The sequence below is a fragment of the Sturnus vulgaris genome, chromosome 4 (genome assembly GCF_052056855.1).
Source record: "Sturnus vulgaris isolate bStuVul1 chromosome 4, bStuVul1.hap1, whole genome shotgun sequence".
NCBI lineage: Eukaryota > Metazoa > Chordata > Aves > Passeriformes > Sturnidae > Sturnus > Sturnus vulgaris.
Genome location: NC_142246.1, coordinates 2,231,303 through 2,244,475, shown reverse-complemented (window position 1 = coordinate 2,244,475; position 13,173 = coordinate 2,231,303).

Here is a 13,173-nt window from a genome sequence, read left to right as displayed (position 1 = left end):
AACAACTCCAGGAAAAGGCACAACAGTTCTTTTATCACAGGGAGATTAGGAGAGTTTAGGGGACAGCTGCACAAGGAGCAGACCCAGAAATCTGAAGCTTTAAGGTAAAGGCAATATTCAGAAGTTGAGAATCTTCTCCCACAAAAGAAGAAATCAGCTATATTTGATTAAAATGTGCATAAACACCCATTCCTTTGTCTCCCTCCTGTACAATCTTTTTCCCTAGCAAGGAAAAGAGCCCAGTGAGGGCCAGGGCTGGTGCTGAAGCTGCTGGGAAGGTCAAACTCCTTGAGCTGCAGATTGCACCCAGATGGTGATTTCCTCCTGGCAGTGGCAGGAGCTGGGGAAGGCAGCCAGCCAGTCTCCAGCAGGCTCTGCCAGAGCTGGAGGCACAAACTGCCTGGCCAAAGCCATGCCAACATGCAGATCTCATTAGCCAGACCCTGCAGCCAACTCGTGCTACCCCAGCTAGAACGGGGGGATGAGAGCAGGACTGAGAGCTCAGACATCACCACTGTGGTCACTGCACAGCTCTGCCCTGAACACAGCCCCTTCTCATGCCCTAAAATAGGATTCATTTCTTTGTCAAGGTCTCCCACCTCCAGGAGGGGTTAAAGGAGATGAAAAAGGAAACAACTCCCACCTGGCTGTTGCCTCTCTGGAAAGGAGCCACAGGATGGAAGAGCAGCTTGGAGAGGATCATGGAATAGTTGGGGTTGGAAAGGCCCTTAAAGCCCATCCAGTGCCACCCCCTGCCATGGGCAGGGACACCTTCCATTGTCCCAGGTTGCTCCAAGCCCCATCCAGCCTGGCCTTGGTCACTTCCAGGGATCCAGGGACAGCCACAGCTTCTCTTTGCCAGGGCCTCTCCACCCTCACAGGGAACAATTCCTTCCCAATATCCCACCCATCCCTGCCCTCTGGCAGTGGGAGCCATTCCCTGTGTCCTGTCCCTCCATCCCTCGTTCCCAGTCCCTCTCCAGCTCTCTTGGAGCCCCTTTAGGCTCTGGAAGGGGCTCTGAGCTCTCCCTGGAGCCTTCCCTTCTCCAGGTGAGCACCCCCAGCTTTCCCAGCCTGGCTCCAGCCCTTGGAGCATCTCCTGGACTCCTCTGGACTCTCTCCAGCACCTCCACGTCCTCCTGATGCTGGGGAGCAGAGGAGCAGCAGCACAGGGAGCACAGGGTTGCTCTTAGAGCCACAGTCTGTCCTCAGGCTCCTGAGCACAGCCAGTCCATCCCAGGGCAGAATTTGAACAACAATGATTGTGGTCAATTTTGGTCTAAAGGAAAAAGTTATTTCCTAGGGAGTGTGGGATTGAAATCCATCTCCCAAGCAGCAGCTAAAGCTCCACTCTGGCCCTTCAGTACCTGGCTGTCAGTTTTCCCTCCTGTAGCAATCGGAGATCTCTCCATGGAGCTTGTCAGGGCACATCCCCATTTCATGGCAGGTTAACAGCAGGACTCGGGGTCTCTGTGTCACACAGGGGCTGTCACACACATGGACCCTGCAGGAGAGCCCAAGCTGCATCTCCCTGCTGCCAGAAACACAACACATCCTTCCAGGACACAGCAAAAACTGCTTTGGAGTATCCCGAGTTGGAAAGGACCCATCAGGATCGTCCAGTGCAGCTCCTGTCCCTGCACAGACACCACAACAATCCCACCCTGAGATTGTTGTTCAAGCCCTCCTGGAGCTCTGGCAGCCTCGGGGCTGTGCCCATTCCCTGGGGAGCCTGAGCAGTGCCCAGCACCCTCTGGATAAGGAACCTCTCCCTGATTTCCAACCTAAACCTCCCCTGACCCAGCTCCAGCCATTCCCTCAGGTCCTGTCACTGTCCCAGAGCAGAGATCAGAGCTGCCCCTCCTCTGCAGCCCAGCGGGATTGCTCAGAGTGCCACTGAAGAAGAGGGGACATTCAGCAGAAGATGGTTTTCCACTGCTCTGGTTTCTTTGTGGGGAAAATCTTGGGAAAATCCTACCCTTGAAATGATGTTCCAGCTACACAAAGAGCCCTGCTGCCTAATGAGTCCGTCTCGGGCAGAGATAAACACAATAGATTTGCACAGAGCCACAGCTGAATAGCTGACTTCAGCCTTAGTTTAGCCTCAGAGCATTAAGAGATTGTTGATTCCAGTAGAGAACACACTTGCCAACCTTTTTTTTTTTTCTTTCTTTTTTTTTTTTTTTTTTTTTTTTTTTTGTGCAAGAGCCCAATTTGAAGGAAAAAGCCCTCAGTCACTCCAGGCACTGGCAAGCCCAGCCCCTGTCGGGCAGTCAGCGAGACTCAATGTGAATATTTTCACTGCTGCTGGAGGCAACGTGCTGGTGATAAGGAATTCAGCATGGTGTTTATTTATTTTCAGAACTCTAATGGATTTAGTAATAAATTCTCCTCCTTGCCCAAGACTCAGCTGAACATGTTCTGAAAGCACAGAGCAGCAGATCCCAGATGATGTCATGCAACGGCGCAATAAAGAATTACACAACGGAAAGCAGCAGATAAAAAACAGGGACAATCAGCAGCTTCTCAAGATGTAATGAGGAATAACCTTAAATCCCGGCTATGCAGAGCCCCTTGACTAATTCATCCAGTTAAATCACACATGTCCACAGGCATAAATGTTTACCTGAAGCCTTCACGGCGAGGAAGAGGAGGGCGCCAGGCAGCGGTGCAGCTTCACACCAGGCAAAAACACAGGGGAAGCAGCAGAAACAAAAACAAGCCTAATGAAGACCATTTTCCAGGCAAGAAAAGCAGATTTTTAACTGACTCAGCAGCAGGTTCATGAGGACTTGCAGCACAGAGAAGTTGTGAGCAACTGGAACGGCTTCCAGACAAGCTAAAACTCCCACTTTTAACACAAAAATGGATGGGATTCTGGGATGTGGTTGTGAAGATTCTTCACACTTGGGCATGGTGACTTTCATCTCACTGAGCACATACAATTACTGGCAGCAAACTCATAAGAACACAAAAAAAAAAAAAAAAAAAAAAAAAAAAAAATAAGGCCCCTCAAGTTCCACAAGCAGCTTCAAAGCCCAACAGGGTGTTCCTCGCTGCTAGAGTGGATTCAGAGTTCATTGTGCTCCTGGAACTCAAGTTGGGCTGCAGGAAAAACCCTCCTGGTTCTCCCTCCTTGAGGTTTCACCCTCCCCCAGCAATGGGACAGAGATGCACAGAGCACCCCAATAAATCCATTACAGCTTCACACCTCGAGATCCCACACAACAGCCTGCACCAGGATGGGATATTTGGTGAGAGGATGAGGCAGAAAAGGCATTTCAGGGGACGTGTCAAGCACAGGTATCAGCAAAGGGCTGGGTGGGAGAAATGCCAGGTCCTTGTGGAGAAGGAGGATTCACCAAGAGTCCCCACAGACCCAGAGTTTGAGAGCCCATCCCTTCAAACCAACAGCAATTTAAAGGCATTTTTTACTCTGAAATGAGTAAAGTGACAATTAATGAAAAACCAAAGCAACAGCACAACCCAGCAGTGGGGCTGAGTCCCTTTCCCTACTGCCACATTAACTAAAACTGAGCTCTTTTAATGCTGATAGCCCAGCACACGTTCTTCCAATTAATTTGCATCAGCAGCATTCCCATCACCTGGAAAAGGGGATAAATAAAGCCCTCAATGCCTTTAGGAAGCAGCTCAGTATCTTTATAATGATATTTTTGCATTAAATGCCACAGGTTATTGATGCCAGCAGGGATTTAGTGACTCCCACTGATCAGTGGCAAAGGAAAGAGTCTGAAAGATTTTTCCTCCAGCCAAACACCTCCCTTTACCATGAGAGGGAAGAAAGAATAACCAGCTGGGCAAGCCATTCCTGAGGTAGAGAAATTCCAGCCAAAAGGGACCTACAATGATCATCCAGCCTAGCTGAGAGATCAGATCTGCCTTCTGCAACCCTTTCTGGACAGGGAAAACAGTCCCAGAGGGATCTGAAGGTTTGTGGCTTCCTTTTGAGTCTTTACGAGGCAGAAAAGGAAACTTTTAAACATTTGATACCCAAAGTAAGAAGCCTGAAATCACCTGCAAGTTTACAAAGAAAACCATTCCATGAAAAAAATTCAAAGTAGACCACAAGTTTTTACCGTGTTTTACTGCCATGAGGCACAGGAACAGGAAAGGACCAGTGCAAGGTAATTTTGACTCACTGGCAGGGAAGTTTTCCAACATTAAGCCAGTTAAACACCAGTCTGGTCATCATCTCCTAGGAGATTATTCTTCCTGCACAAACCAGAAAACCCCAAAGGTTGTCATGTACAAAACAAGGGGGGTTTGATGAGTTTTGCTCCTTTTTAATAGAGGAGAGTTGGAAGAAAAACAAGTGATTGTTATCTCTGAATTCAGTGTTTCGCTATCAGTCCTGTGCCAGAATATAAAATTATTTCCTTGCTACAGGAAAGATCTCTACAGGCAAAGAGATGCAAGACTCCATAATATTTATATTGTATTTATTTTGTAGACAGCCCATCCATCCTCCCCTTTCCTCATTCTCCACCTGAGGCTGCAGAACTTTAGGAAATGTCTTTTAATGCTTTTATTGCCTCTTATCCCAGGGAGCAGAAACAACTTTTACCCAAAATGACCAAACCCAACCATTATTTGCCACTTTTAGAGCTGCAGTCCAGAGCTGTCCACCAGGACAGGCTGGTGTCTGCTGGGCTGCAGCTCCTGTTTCTGCAGAATTCAGCTGCAATTACAGCTCCTGCTCCCTGTCCTTCTCTTCCAGGCTGTATTTTGGGGTGTCCTGACTGAAGAGAATGAGCAGACTTCAAAGAGCCACCTACAACAGTGCTGGCACCTTCTCATCCATTCAGATCCTTCTCTCACAGACAGGCTGGCTCCTGGCTGGAAATCCTGAGAAAATAGGTAGAAATGACTGAAATTAAAGCAGAGAGTAACTTGAGAGTCATTTCCTTCTCTGGGGAGCTCCCACATGCCCTGCCCTTTCCCCAGCCTCAAGTCCCAGGATGTGGCAAGAGATTACACCCAAGGACAGAATAAAACACGTCAGGAGCACAATTCCTTTATCACAACATTCTGTCCTTCCTTTTTTTTGGGGGGGGATGGTCCACACCCCCAAGAGTTCAACCACTCTGGAATATCCCCAAGGATGGGTTTGTGGAAGGAGCCTCAGTGTAATTTCTGAGCTTTCAGCACCAGAACCACCAAAACAAGGGGTTTTCTGAGAAAGGGAATAAAAGCTGTTCATTCCCTTGCTCTGCTCTAACATCCACCACAGAGCAGCTCTGAATGAAACCAAACATTCTTGGTAGTCCAAGGTCTTTGCTGCCTCCCCCCATGAAGAAAAGAGATGAGACAAATAATTCATTTCAAACCCTCTGCAGACCTCCAGTGCCTGAGAAACTCCAGCAGACTGATATGAAGAAAGGCAACAAGATTCAGCTCAGGCTGGTCTGCAATTCCTGTTCCCACAGGAGAACGTGTTTACACCCTGATAAGCTGGGCAGCAGCAGTTTGATTTCAGAAATGTTTTAGTTCCAGAGCAAGAAACAGCTCCTCTGTTTGCAGCACGTGCTTCCCCCAAATACAGCACCAGCCTCAGATGATTTTGTCTCTGAGCACTGAAGCCTGCTGGGAACCAGATAAGCAGCCAGAATTAGGGTCAGAGTTGATGTTATTCCACCAACTAATGCACGATGCTGGTCAGAGGAGGATCCTTAAGTGATTGAGTTCAGTGTCACCCCACGCAGCTCTGAGAGCTTTGGGAAGGAAATGTTCAGTGGTGCCTTTTCCAGAGCAGCCCAAACTGACCTTCATCCCCTCCCAGGGACCAAACACACTGATCCACCTTTCCAAAAACTCCTACAGCTATCAGGGAATTGTGCTTTGGGTTGGAAGGGATGATAAAGCTCATCTCATTCCCACCCCCTGCCATGGGCAGAGACACCTCCCATTATCCCAAATTGCTCCAATTCCCATCCAGCCCAGCCTGGAACTCTTTGATATTTTTGTCTTTATACACAACCATGCCAAGCCCTCATTCAGCAGCTACAAGTTTCTTCCCTAATAAAACATCAAAACGTTTGGGTGAGAAGCTGCATTCACATCTTCTTCATCTCCTTGTCCATGCAGATCACTTCAGGCTGCTTGAGGACCCCTCCTTCCCCAGCTCATGGGGGACATGAACTCCATCCCTTCAGCTCCTCCTCTGCCCATCACACTGAGGATCCCCCTGAGCTGCTGCCAGAAACGGGGGAGCAAACAAAGGCAGCGTTTGGAAGGAGCAAATCAAGGAGGCTGCTGCCCTGGCATGGATGTTTTCAGCCTGGAGACACAAAGCAGGCACTCTCAAAGCTTTTTAATAGAGAGTTTGCCTGCCATTACCAGTATTTATTGATTATAGACTGAAACAGCACAGCAGGTCATTGCCAGCCACCTTCTGGCTCCAGGACCCCCCTCCTGGCTGTTTTCATGCTTGCTACACCTGAATTCTCACAGTCACAATGTTCCCTGCACTCCAAAACGATGCTCACACACCACTGAGTACCAAAAGTTCATTGTGGTCCTATTGGGTGAGTGATGCAAATCCCCCCAGGGCTTCTCTCACCTCGAGGCATTCAGTGCCCAGTGGATTGGGATGGGGATATTCCCAATATCCTGGGGATATTCCATCCTGCTCCACACTGATAAATCAGGGGCTCGTGGTAGTTTTAGCAAGAAATCCTCACCGAGGGTTTGAGCTGAGTTTGTGACCCAGCTTTGTGGGATTTCACCACAAGCAACAATCCCCAGACATCACATCCCTGGTTTCTTTTCCTCAGCAGGATGAAGGGAAAGGGAATTCTGTCCTATCACAGACAGGTGGTTCTGTCCCAATACCAAAACCAATTCAGGCACATCCTGAGACAGTTCCAGAAGTGTTTGGGCAATGCTCTCAGGCACAGGGTGAGATTCTTGGACGAGGAGCTGGACTTTCATGATCCTTGTGGGCCCCTTCCAACTCAGAATATTCTGCAATTCAATGATTTAAATTCTACCCCGAGCAAGGTGAGATCTGCCAGCTCTAGAAAAATCCAAAGTCTTATCCCTTCTTGCCCAAGGAACCTCCTGCAGCTCAGGAAAGTCTGGCCCAATTTGTGGTTGATTCCAGCCCATATCCAGCTCATCCCTGCCTGGATCTGGTGCGGGCTGGGACCAGGCTGCATCCAGCCTCACTCATTAAAAAGGTTGAAATCACTGAGTGGCAGTGTCCCCATCACACAAAACACCCTGAGGTGCTGACAGCACCGTTCTGGCTGGGTTCAAGGTCATTGTCTGACTTTCTGAAAGACTGAAAGGCTCACCTGGCACATTTCCTCCGTCGTGATCACCACCAAGAAATAGAAACTGTGAGGGAAGGGTTGAGCAAGCCCTGTGAAAACCATAAGGAGCAGGATGCAGACAGCCAAAGGCTCAGCCCCTCTCCTTGCAACATCTACCCAGGGTGAGTGTTCCTGGCCACAATTCCCAAACAAACATCCCATTAAGGTTTTGGTTCTGCAGAGAAAGCAAAAGCCTGGAGCAGTGTTGCTGCCAGCCTTTGAACACCGTGGCAGTTACTGGTGATGGGCATGGAGGGGAGAAAGGGCATCTCAAAAGCCTAAAAACAGCTCCTTCCACTCATCCTAAATCTGCTCCAGCCCAGAATCCTGGATTGGATAAAAACTACCAATAAATAATATCCATTCAAGAGCTTTTGCAGCTTCCCAGCCTATGGAGAGGCTCCCCAAGGTGTGCTCCAAGTCTGGATTCCAAGGATCTCGAGTTTAAGGTCCCTACAGCACATGTGCCCCTCACAGGAGGCCTCACTCATCCTCTGAGGTCATTTCAGCATCTCCAAAAATCCTGCAGCAGGGACACCTACAGCTCTGCATTGTCTCACAAGAACAGTTACCATTTGTTAGATTTTTGAGCAAAAAAAGTCTCCATAATATTTCTTTTTTCCCACCTTTGACCACACTCTTCAGTCTCCTCTCCTGTGCAGGCTGGAGATTTTTTTTTTTTATTATTCCTTTTCCAGAAGCCGTGATTTGCCTGGGTAAGGCAGAAACTTCTCCCTGCAACTCCCAGTAACCAAGAGAACCCTAAATCAAAGGGAGATCAGATCATACAGAGCCCTTCAGATCTCCAGCAGCACAAACAGGATCAGCTGTGGCCTGGAGCAACACAACCTTCACAGGCTATTTCAGGGAGGTTAAGCAAATTTGGCTCAATAATACAAGTTTATGCCCCTCTCCTCCCTGTAAATCATGCCCCAGTCACGACACTGGAGCTCAGATTAAAGAAGACAGGGTTGATTAGCACCACAAAACTCAAAAGAGGTTAAATAATTATCCAGTCATTATCCCAACAGAATACTTGTGGCTAACACGCACAAAAAAAAAATAAAAAATTAAAAAATAAAGCCCAAAGTTTGGTGCTTGATGAAGCAACAGCACCTCTGCTCCAAAGAGAGGTGATTTGCAATGATTTCAACCATCTGGAAGAGTTTTTTTTTAGGAGGCACAAAGCAGAGCAGCCCAGAAGAACAGAGCAGGGAGCTCTGGGGGAAGCAGCTGAGGGGTTCCCTGTCAGAGGGAGAGATAATCCCAATAAATCATCCCCGAGAACAGGCTGATGTGGGGTGGGATCAGGGCAGGAAAAGCAAAAATCCCCTCCAGGCTGGACAATTCCTACATTTTCCAGCCAGGATTTCCACGTGCCCTGAGCAGACAGAGCCCTCACAGTGGCATTTCCCTTCCCAGTATGGGATGGGAGTCCTGGGAATGGGATGGGGACACCACAGCTGGGGTGACCAGGCAGCCCCCCAAGATCCAAGAGACCCCCAAAGCTGCCAGAACCCCCCTCTTAACAAGGTTCCAATCCTGGAACGTGGTTTGTTGGCACAGGAAAAGGGCAAAGCAAACCTCCTGCATCCTGCCTGCATCCCTCAGGGCTGTAAATTCTCTGTAAATTCAAGACCAGCAATTTTTGGGTGGGTTCTAAGAACTTTTCATGAACAGATTCATGAAACTTCTGAGGGTTGGGGATCCCAGGCATGGCCAGCTTGGGCTGCTGCCTGTGTACCTGAACCTGGAGGATGCTGCAGGACCAGTGAGCTCTGGAGCTATCCAGAGCATCCCAAAATCCCTCCACCTCCTCCTTCAGCCACCCTGGAGCAGAAACCTCAGCTGCACCTCCCACATCTGAGCCACAGGGCACTCACCACTCTGACAAAACAGAAAAATAGGTGTATCCCCATCACCCCAAAAAAAGAAAATGAGGTGTATCCCCATCACCCCAAAACCAGAAGATGAGGTGTATCCCCATCACACCAACTGGGGCTTTTCAAGGCACCAAGAGCCAGCCCACGCTGGGACAAGCCTTCCTTCTTCTCCATAGGCTCTCTCATCCCAAGGGAAAGCAGAAAAGGACAAGCTGAGCAGATTTCCCATTTTCTCACCACCCCAAATCAGTGCTTGTTACCAGTCCTGCCATCACCACGTCCCCTGGGCGAGCCTGACCATGGCCATGGGACATTCCCCCACCTTGTCCTCATCCAGAAGTGTTTTTTTTTTTCCTTCTCCACCACCTTAGCCTCACCCAGAAGTGTTTTTTTTTTCCTTCTCCACCTTGGCCTTATCTTAATCCAGAAATGTTTTTTTACTTCTCCACCACCTTATCCTAATCCAGAAGTGTTTTTTTTTTTAAATCTCCACCACACTGGCCCAAGGCTGGACTGATCTACAGGAATTCTACAGGGCTGTGGGACACACATCCTCCAAAAATATCCAGGAAAAGGCCACCATCCCTGTGCAGGAAGGTCCCCAGCCTCTGGAAGGGGCTCCAAGGGGAACTCAGCAGCTTCCTGGGCTGGTGTTTGTGCTGAGGACAGCCTTGCTCTTCATCCCAGCCTGTGGCAATTCCCCACATCCCAGGACAGCCCCAGGGCCGTGTGTGGACACAAAGCTACAAGGGCACCTGGGAGCACCCCAAAAACAGCTCATCCTTTCAGCATCTCCTGAGGAGACACCCCAGGGCTTCCTCAGCTCCTGAGCATCGAAGGAAAAAGGGTTGGAGGAGAATAAGACAAAGGTAAAGCCAAGTTCTAGAGGGGAATAGAACAACAGGAGCAAAACTTAATTCTCTGCACCCCCAGCAATGCATTTGGATAATTCTTCCACCTCTTCCCAATGGCCTGTGGCTCTTTTCTTGCTTGGATAAACCCAAAACCCCCAATCCCATTCTTTTTTTTTGCTCACAGATGGGGGACAGGGGCTATTCCCCACCAGGAGCATCAGGGAAGAAACCTAGAGCTGAGCACAGCAAATTCCCATTGATCTTCCTCATGAGAATGGAGGGGGAAAGAAGAACAATAAAAATAAAAAGAAATTCAGAATGGTGCACAAGAAATGCTGTCATTTATTAGAAAGCAAGTTTGTCCATAAGGCAGATCTCAATTAAGGGATCACTCCAGTTTGGAGTGCCACAATATTCCCAACACAAACACATTCTGCTCACGTGGAATTCTTGGATATAATCAAGTAACTGGCAGGGGGAGCAGGCAGCAGGTCCTCACAGCCTGCTCTCGAGGCTTTGGGCTGAGGTGAGCCCCAGGCACAAAATAAATCTGTATCTGCTGCTTTTAAACGTGGGTATTAAAGAATCATGGAATTTATTGGGTTGGAAGGGACCTTAGAGATCATCCAGTGCCACCTTCCACTGTCCCAGGTTGCTCCAAGCCCTGTCCAGCCTGGCCTTGGACACTTCCAGGGATCCAGGGGCAGCCACAGCTTCTCTGGGCACCCTGTGCCACACCATCACAGTCAATAATTCTTTTACAAATTCCTGTTCTAAAGCTGCTCTAGAGAAAGACTCTCTATCCATAATAGACTTTAAGGTGCCTAAAAAAAGCAATCTGGGCATTTTTTTCCCCAAGCATTTCCCAGATCCAAAGAAATCTAAGCAGGTGTAGACAGAATGAAGCACTCTGCAGCTAATTCATCTTCAGTTAAAAATCCCTCTCCACATTTCCCCCAATTCCTGCAGCCTTTAGCCCCAGATCCCAGCACTGAGCAGGCCTTGGAGGAGCTATCTGGGCTTGTGGTGGGGCTGACCCTGACTGGGTGCCAAAGCAGATCTGTCCCTCCCCAGCTGGACAAGGCAGAGAAAACACAACAAAAGGCTCAAGGTCGAGACCAGGGCAGGCAGAGATCCCTCACTGCTTCAATCAAGGGAAATCCAGCCTCAGTTCAGGGCAGTTGGTTTTATTTATTGCCAACCAAATCAGAGCAGGGCAAGGAGAAGTAAAGCCAAATCTTAGAAACACCTTCCCCACACCCCTCCCTTCTTCCTGGGCTCAGCTGGGTCCACCTTGGAGCCAGCTGGCATTGGTTCCATGGGACACAGGGAAAATTCCAGCAGCTTCTCATGGAAGCCCCCCCTGTAGCCCTCAGCTATCCCAACCCCACCACCCAACCCCAGTGTGGGTTTTCCCTCTTCTCTTAAAGAGGCCACCACCCCTGGGAGGGTCCTCACCCACCTGCCCTGGCATTTCACTTCTCCAGATGGAGCCATAATACCAAAATAAGGTATTTTCCTCTTGGTGTGGCCTTCCAAGGGGAGCCAGAAGGCTCCTGGGCAAGCCGAGGGTGTTTTTTTGTAGTGGCAGGAACCAACTCTCATCCTGCTTTGCTCTCTCACTTTATTAGTGACAATGTCTGTTATCCTGTGAGCCTGACCCCCAGGCACAGCTGGAATAAGGGCACAGAGACCCTGGGCAGGTGGGAGCACTGGAACCTCCCTGGGGACCCACAGGGGGCCTTGCTAACCCCACTGCTCCCTAATAATTCAACCTCAGGACTGGAGCAGACTTAATTCCTGATTTTGGAAGCATTTCCTCAGAAATGAGGGACCACAGCAATGATTTGACATTCACACTCCTAAACCCAACTTTATGGAGAGACTGGAGAGACCACCAGGGACTCCCAGAACTCGTTTTAGGCAGACAGAAGAGCTGGTAGACATCAATATTTTAATTTTAAGGGTAGCAATGGACCTGCACCTGAGTTCTCCAGATTCTCCACAGTTTGTGCAGAAGTCATCAAGACACCAGAGGCATTAAATATGGTTTTTTCCTTCCCATGCACTCTCATCAGCAGTGAAAGCAGACTTGTAAATAGTTCAGTCTATCATGCAGCACTGTTTATTTTCTAAGAGGTTTTCAGGCAAAATAGGGTGGGTGTTAACTTGTTTTAAATCCTCTGTTCTGGCCTGAGAGGGGATCAGGACACTGGACATGTGGGACCTCCTGGGACCCTCAGGCAGAGCTGGCCTGCAAGGGGACAGGAACCCTGGGCATGGGGGACCCCTGGGATCCCCCCAGGAGTCCTGAGGAACCCCAAAATCCACTGGTGCCCATCAGAGGGCACAGAGGCAGAGGTGGCCTGAGGGGACGAGGGGCACACGTTTCACATCCCCCTGCCCAGCCCATGCTGGCACACAGACCCAACACCAAGACAGTGGCCAAGGTCCTTTCAGGAGGAAGCTGCACTTCACAGCAAGGTCAAACCATCCAATTCAAACATCTTGAATTTGTCAGAACGGGCTTTGCTCCATCAAAGGGACCCCCAGGGAGGGATCAGAGTTTCTCTACAGGGAGGGGCACTCTGTGAAACCACTGAGAAAGCCACCACTTAGCAGATGGCTTTTATGGTGCACTGAAGGCACTCGTTCTGCTCAGCCAGATTGGGTTTGTGCTGCAAAATTAACTCTTCCACACAAAGGAGGGAGCCCCAGGAGGGGCACAGCACAAGAAAGGGAGCCCCAGCAGGACACCCAGCACAGCAGGACCTGCTTTGTCCCTCACCACGGGACTCCTGTTCTGCACATCTCCAGCCTCACTGGGCTCTGGGGTTCTGCTTTTCCTCCTGAAGGAACTTTCTGGAGAGCAGACATCTCTCCCAGCATGGGCAGCTCTGCATTCCAGAGGCATTTCTGGAGGTGCAGCCATGGAAGGAGAGACCTCGACCACCACACCACCCCCAGACCATCAAAAACAAACCTCCAGAACAGGAACAGAGAATCATTTACTGTGGAAAAAACACCTCCCACACCACCAAGTGCAACCTCAAACCGTGTGGTTCGTGTGGTTTGGCTCCTCTTGGCTCTGCCAGCGCTGCC